Genomic DNA, 8,594 nt, shown 5'->3' on the forward strand with positions numbered 1-8,594 from the left:
CAAAAATTATAAACAATATAATTTTTCTTATCCTAAATAAAATATTTTATTTTAATTTTTTTAATCAATGTCATTAAGATACCTGATATTATTTGCCTTAATACTATTACATGTTTGATTGACTAATGAATGGACGACAGGTGGCCTAAAGTGAAACAACGAATGGAAGACAGCCGAGTTTGTCGTGCTGACGCGTGTATAGTGTCTCCGATGCTACTTTTTGACTTTTGGTAATGATTCCATACAACAACATTAACGTGTTCCCTTCTCTTTTAAGTTGAATTCTTAATTTTACCTTAATTTCTACTTTCCTTATTTATTTTCGTGAAACTTTTTTTTCTTCTTCTTATTTTTACTTTTTATGTGAAGTGCGGTAAAATTTAATTAAATTTTCAATTTATTCGCAAAATTTTCCCGATGTCCCTAATAGTCCTTTTCATCCAACTCTATTCCAGTGAGAAGCTAGCTCTGAGTGGTGAGTACTGAGTAGTATAAAATCACGTGTGGTTCGATCGTGTTTGTTATCAAGTGTTTGATAAGGATAATTTTGCCTTTGATAAAATTGAATTTAAACATGAAAGTAATATATATTTAAATTAATCTTAATTAAATAAAGAAGAATCAAATTATATTAATATAATTTTAAAATTATTATATTATTTTATAACTTTTAATTAAATAATATTTTTTTAAATCTGACGGTTAGATCGAAACTCAATCATAATGTGAAATTACACTTCTACCATGATGCCTTATCATTCTGAAGTCAACTAGAGGAGGATGAAAGCTATCAGTAGGGGAATTTTCGAAGTTTGAACGTTAGTTTGCTTTTTGAAATTGAAATCATTAAAAGAAGAGGGGAATAATTACGAATGTATAAAATCATCATAAAAGGATACGAGTTATCATCTTCGATCTTTATTATGTTGTTTGTGTAATTCTTGGTTCAATTCATGTTCTTTCGTGACTACCATTTTCATGAACCACTCCCTCCATCATAAAAGAATAACATATATTATTTGTATGAATCAAAATCTTTTGAATTAATTATAATGATTGAGTGTATTCTTTTATATTTTTAAATATCTTTTCTTTTAATTTATATTTTCCATAAATATAAAAATAGTACTGAAACTGTCTTGTTAGTTATCTAAAAAAGGTTAAACCGTTAAACTATTAACTGAGCTAGATCAATGATTATAAAGGATTTGATATTTTGTTATCAGCAAACGATCTCAGAACCACAATTTCCTATTGTTAACTTAAAAGTATCCTTAATCCACACAAAAACAAAAAATTTGGGATCAATAGGAACTTAAGAAGGAAATAATGGAAGGCCATGCAGACCAGGGGCAGAGCCCCAGAACTGATTGCTTGCTTTTTGAGTCCCTGGAAAAAAAAATAACTAAACGAGAGATTGATGGGTTTATGGTTTGTGACAGCTTGGGCTATTTGGTTATTGAATAATGTTATTTTTAATAATCAAGAGGTGGAAGCATAATCTTTATGGCACTCATTTGTGATACATATTTGATTGTGAATGTCATGCAAAACAAAACCAAAATATCTCTTTCTTTTATGATTGGTGCACAACCCCGTTCGAGTGCTTAAATCGATTTGTCATGTAGCAAAATTTGTAAGTTTTTGTTTATTTGTGTAGGTAGCTATAAAAGTACTGGTAAGGAATAAGATTAATATTACATGATCTTGTTCTCATTGTTTCTATTTAGAAAATGATTTTAAAAATTAGAACGGTTGTTCTAGTTAATCTGATTTATACGGGACTATTACTTATACTCACCTTAATATACTTATATTTGCCTAAAAAAACAGAAAGAAATTTAAAAGAAAAAAATTAGGCGAGTGTAATTTTTCATTTAACAATTGGTCGCACTAATGTATCAATTATATTTATCGTTATATTTTGTCGTTGTGATAAAATAATTTTTAAGAATTGATATGTTACGTTTTTTAAAAGTTAAGATCACACACAGTGAAAGGGGAAGGGTAATTAAGTACTTTTACGATAACGAAATTTTTTTAATAAAAAATCTAAAAGGTAGAAGCAAAGAGAATAGAGCACGAGCGGGGTGGGCAGTGGCAAACTGGCAATGAACCTGCTGATGAGGTGCAAGATGCCTCCATGGACTTGCATGTTTCTGACGTCGCAACATAAATGACTGAATGCTAAATGGTTAAATAGTATTTTAGATCAGTTTATTTCAAAAAAAAATTTGAGATTGCATCTTGTACGAACATTAGTATTTTTATTTTATTTTTAGATAATATTTTATAATTTAAATTTATTAAATTTAGCATGAAAAGTATTTTTTTATTAATAATAATTCTAAATTTTCCTATTTTATCCTCCTACAAATCTTACTACTACCTTTTATAATGAGTTTTCAATGTGTTTTATACTTTCAAGATATTAAATACTTTTATTTTTTATTTAATATTCTTGTCATAACAGATAGTAGGAGAATTTCTAGAAAGATATAACATTACTTTGTAATAAATATAAATATATATATATATATATATATATATATATATATATATATATATATATATTAGATTCTCAAGATATTATTAGATCATATGTAAATACTGATAAAAATATTCATATTTAAATTGTCAAAATTAAAGAAAAATACATAATTTTTTCAAGTGAATGTGACTATGAAACAAATTTTAATTTTTACCATCTATATATAATTGTATAACTCATCCTTAAAATTTTCATATTTTTAAAATGAGGACTATTCTAACTTAATATATCCTCGTATTTGTGTGTGTGCGCTTATATATATTAGCATATGAAGTATTATTCATTTTTACTTGCATAGGGTTTTATAGTTTTTATGGCATTTCAAAAAATGGAGAGAAATAAACATTTATAAACTATCTATGACCTCAATTCTTAAATGATATAAGTTTTTTTCTTACATCGAAACAACATAGTCCCACAATAAGGCTAACGGTAGTTGGACCTACATGTGTGGTCCAAACTCTTCTTTTTTAAGATTAGTGTTTCAATCTCAAGTTTCTTACATCTTTAGACTTTTCACAGTTGAGGTATTTTGTCTCAAATCAATCTTCACAGTTTTATACTTAAGAGATACGTCAATGAATCAAGGGAGGAAGAATGTTGATAGACTATCCATAAGTTCAATACTAGATTGTACTTTTATACCCAGGAGTGGATCCACATTTTCAGTTATGGGGTAATTTTCCAACAAAGTATTCTTATTTCTTTGAATATATTGAATAATTATTATTTTTGTTCTCATAAAAAATAGATATTACCTCCATTAAAAAAAATTAAAATAAAATAATGTAAAAATTGAAAGAAAAAAAATAATTTGATATTAAATTTACTCACTTTATCTTTCTAAAATTGTAGAAGTTTAGAAATTTTGGTTTTTCTATCATGAGATTGTATATTTTGTAAAAATTTAAAATATTTTTCGTTTATATAAGTATTATAAATTATTTATTTACCCAGTTAAAGAAATTTTCTAAATCCGCTACTGATTAACCCACAATCTCATAACATGTAGATACCATGAAAAATTGGTGATTCGAAGGAAAGTTTGTTTTAGCCCCCGCGGAGTGTGTTTTTATTGACTTATGAATGCTATGAGATACTCTCCAACGATCTTCTCGTGAACTATTTTTTTTTCTCCTTTTGGACTCTAGCTTGCTCGGTTATTCAATTTCCTTCAGGAGTAATGAGAATAATTGCAATATAACTTGGACATAATGTATTTTCTCAGTCTGGTAGTCTCTCATTTTGCTTACATCACTAGTACAACCTGCTGGATAATCATCCTCCTCAGTCCTCAACTACTTATGTCAACCTTTCCACTAAGTACATGCCTCCGTGATAGGTTAATAATGTACGTGACCGAATTATCCAAATTCCGAGACTATACAGTATAACATCCAAACTATAGAAAACCTACTTTATGACTGAAAGCATCAATTTGTTTCTTTTTTTCAATAATGTATGGATTAATTAAACAAATAAATAGGTAAATAATCATTTTTATTAATTCATTTTTAAAAGATGAAAATTCAAATTTTAGTTTTTAAAAATAAAAAAAATGCGACAAATTCATTCATCCATTAATTTTTGTTTATTATCGTTAGTGAAAGAGCCTACCTAACACATTCAGAGATGAATTTTTAGTGTTTTACATATTTAGAAAAAAAATTGACTATTTATCCAAAATATAATTTAGTCTTCATCTTTTTCTCTATTTTAATCGTTGCAAATATAACATTAAAATAAGAACTTAAAAAAAAAACAAGCATAAATTAAAACAAAACATAATAATAAACATAATTTTAATTAATAAATATAATTTGTTTATTTTTTTATATTTATTTTAACTTATGCTTGTTTTCCTATTTTTTAAAATATTTACTATAATGTTATACTTACAATGATTAAAAAAGAGAAGAAGATAAAAATTAAATTATATTTTGAATAAATACTTACTTTCATTACTAAATGAATAGAACGCAGACAAATTCGTTCTTAAATATATCAGGTAAACTTTTTCACTAACGATAGCAAATAGAACTTAATGGATGAATAAATTTATTACACTTTTTATTTTTGAAAGTTAAAATTTAAATTTTTATATTTCAAAAACGAATTTATGAATGTTATGTGTATTTATGAAAAAAATAACTATTTATTCTAAATAATTCATATAAAAGAAAATTGCTAAATTAAAGAGTAATATAGTATTAGTAGTAAGAGGGTGACCTGGTCTCGTGAGGCCGAGGCCCGAGGCTCCTGTCGGGACAGCAAATGGGAAAGTGGGTCCTTCCTAGCTGGCCATCACGCCCGTCCTTTCTACTATTAATAATTCTGTGATGGACGGGTAAGATTGGACTCATGCATCAGAAGTTCACGTTTCACACTTTCTTTTTTTTTTTTTTTTGCAATTTTCTTCACCCTCACTCACTTTTGTCGATTCTTTGATTTCTTTCATGCCCTGAAGCATCGGATCACACAAATTGTAAAGTGTAATCTCAAAAGCAAGCGGACCAAATATCATGAGACCATAGTCAATTCTTGCAACGTGAGCACCAAAAACATTTCAAACCCACATACATGGATACACACAAAAAGACACCCATTTAGATTTTGGTATAAATAAAGAAGGATAAAGTATAAACTACTTAAAAAAATCAGATCGAATTTTTCGCTTTGTGTGAACTAAGAGGGGTGTTAATGTCACAACTTTAGAATATTAAATAAGATGGAAATCAACTTATTCTAAAGTAATTACTTTTAGAGTTATTTTTATTTTTATCAATAATTTTTTTAAAAAATCTGATGATTAAGATTAATTATTTATTATATTTATTAGATTTTAAAAAAATAAGTAACTCTTAAAAAATATTCTTAAAATAAGTTGATTTCTCTTTAATAAATAAATATTATATATGCACGTCAAATCCTTATTTACAATTTTATTTTATGAGTATATCTCTTTTTCTTTCGTTATCATTGTGATATTATGATAAAATTCTAGATATTATTATTATTATCATTCTTATTAGGTTACAATCATATATATATATATATATAGGCCCTTATTTGATAGGGGCGTTTTTTTAAGTAAGGCACATGAATATAATGTAAGTTACGCGGCATACTCGTACGATTGACATTTGCAATGGAGTGTGTTACCCTTTGATTTGATTCGATTCGATCATTACATGGGGTCACTATGAGATACAATATCAACGAAAAAGCTTTGGGTGTCCATTAAAGAGCAGCCCTAAAATTCAAAATTGCTGCTTACGGATGGTTGTCACTATAAGAGATAGTGATTCATCGAGATCAAATGTGGGCCTTTTTTCCCATGATGGCTTCCGGACCCATTTCCTTGAAAAAGAAACTCTCTTGGTAGACTCTCGGGTTGGTTCAATATTTTAGCATGAAAATATCGTTCATCGTTGATTCAAATCTCTCTCTCTCCACACACACACACACACACACATTATATGATACATGTGACATTAAATAAAACAAATTTTATTGACCAAAAAATCAAATAAACAAAACTTTTTCTTTAAAATGGTGGCTATTTTGAAACAGAAAAATGTGTGCAAGAGTGGCGGAATTACAAGGGAAGGAATATATGAAAAGAATGAAAGAGGAGTTTGAGTAGTGGCAAACATCCAGCAGATGATAGAGGGAAATGGAATGGAAATATTTAATTTGTGGTGAATTTAAAAATTGTGTGATATAGCTAGGGTTATGTATATTTACGGGAGTGAGTTGTCAAAGGCTAAAAAAAGGCTTAATGATGAGAAGTGAGAAAGTTAGAGGATATAGATTTAAGCTGTGGTAATTAAAGGCAGTAGCTTTTCGGGCTGCGAAAGTATCTTTGCTTGAATCATTGTATCATTCCCAGCCAAATGTCCAAAGGTGTTTCATGCACATATAGGCATATAGCCGCCGGGTCAATTTTCGATTCTCATTCCTCTATGTTGAAATGGTGCAGCCATTGGATTGCTACGGTTGTGATTAAAATAATTCTTAAACTGTACTATCACATGATTTCTATCTACGGAACATAAGTTTTTAATGGTTTATGGAAGAAATAAAACGAAAGTAGTTTCTCTCACACACAAATTTTATGTTAAGAGTTGTAAAGTTGATCTAACATTGAAGAGATAAAGAAAAAAAAACAATAAATTTAAATCCTTCGCTATCAAAATAAAACCTAATAACTAATATTTACTAATAAAACATATATATTAAATTCAATGTATAATTGCGGATGAAAATTTGAAATTAAGTAAAATAATGGTGTTTTATAGACAATAACGAGTCTAGTAAAGTGACATACACTCAACTGACGGACATTTAAAAGAAGCTCGTGAGGTAATATTATTCGTACAAGTTCTGTGACTCACATTATTTGACTATCCCATCAAGTGGGATTAATTTAAGAAAATGAGTCAACAACATTTAATTAAGGTGAAATTCTACCAAAAGATAATGAACTAGGGAATGGAATTTTAGAGTCACTATCAACGCAAGTGCTTATTGTTGGTGTCACGGAACAGCGGAATATTGGAAGCTCAACAACTCTTCTTTTTCAGCAAAGTATCAAGCAAAAATAATTTGAACAGTAATAATAACGAAGATAAAAAATAACATGCATATTTTGATCTCAATTAATGTTAAATTATAATAAAGTGAATTCTTAAATAAGCTTATAAGAACTGACGGATATTGCCAGTTTCAACCAAGCTCCGTCACTGCTCATAAGTCAGATGATACCTTCATGTAAGTTAGGTTAGATGTTTATAAAAAAAACCTTTTAACATAAACATGTCAAACTTTGATTATATAAATTTAACCAAGGATAGACTCAGACCTAATAAAATTTAATATGATTCGACCTATTTTCATGACTAGTTGCTATCGCTTATTGTGAGAATTAATTCATTCCTATTGTTATATAGTAAAATAAGATTTTCATTTTTAGGAATAATTTTTTATTTTATATATATAATTTTTTAAAGTTCTTTAACATTTTTCAATTTGTTAATGTCAAAAATAACTTTTGTTCCTCTGAACCTTAATTGTTTACATTTTAAAATTAATTAAATTACCTTTTGAAATTAGTTTGTAGTTTTCGAAGAAAACTTAAGCTCCTTATACATTCAATTTTGAAGAAGAATCATGTGACTTTAATTTTTAATTTGAATTTAAAATTTAAAATTTATTAAACATACTTTTTTTAATTTTATTAGTATATGCTTTCAAAATTTTACACGAATATATCTCTTTATACATTCAATTTTGAAGAACAAACATGTGACTTTAATTTTTAATTTGAATTAAAAAAAATTAAATGAATTAAACATACTTTTTTTTTCATTTTAAACGAATACATTTCTTTTATTAATATATGCTTTTAAGATTTAACACGAATATTTTTAAAAATTCAATATTTTAAATCATATCTTTAAATTACTGAAACTTTTAAAAATCTGTGCAATATTCAAAACCTGCTAGTATCCCGTTAACGTAGAGTTTGATTGACTCATTATTACTCATACAACTTTGGGCTTAAATTCTATAATTCAAAATTTCAGATGTCATTTTTTTTTTGTTACAATTCCCATTTCTACATTCCGATTTTCTTTGATGATAAAGAAAGGCTCTTGCTATTTACGTTCCCATTTTTCTAAGTACACTCCCTATCCCTATTTTACATCTCAATTATTCATTATACCCTTTTTCTTAAAGAAATACACCTCTTTTGTTTTCCAAAATTACAAATACCTATTTCAGAAATATATCTCTGAAGCTATGAAATATAGTTTCAGAGATATACTTTTGAAATAGGTATATATTTTTTAATAAAATATCACTTAAGAATTAAGATGGTTGATGAAAAATAAATAAAAAATGATCATGTTTATTTTATACCCATGTTTGTTTTCATCCTATCATTAGTGTTCTTCAAATTTTATTTTCATCTTATCTTTACTATTCCTTAAGCCCTAAATTTAAACTATTCCCACTATATATTCATTATATTATATTG

Source organism: Glycine soja, chromosome 19, assembly GCF_004193775.1.
Source record: "Glycine soja cultivar W05 chromosome 19, ASM419377v2, whole genome shotgun sequence".
NCBI classification, from domain to species: Eukaryota; Viridiplantae; Streptophyta; class Magnoliopsida; order Fabales; family Fabaceae; genus Glycine; species Glycine soja.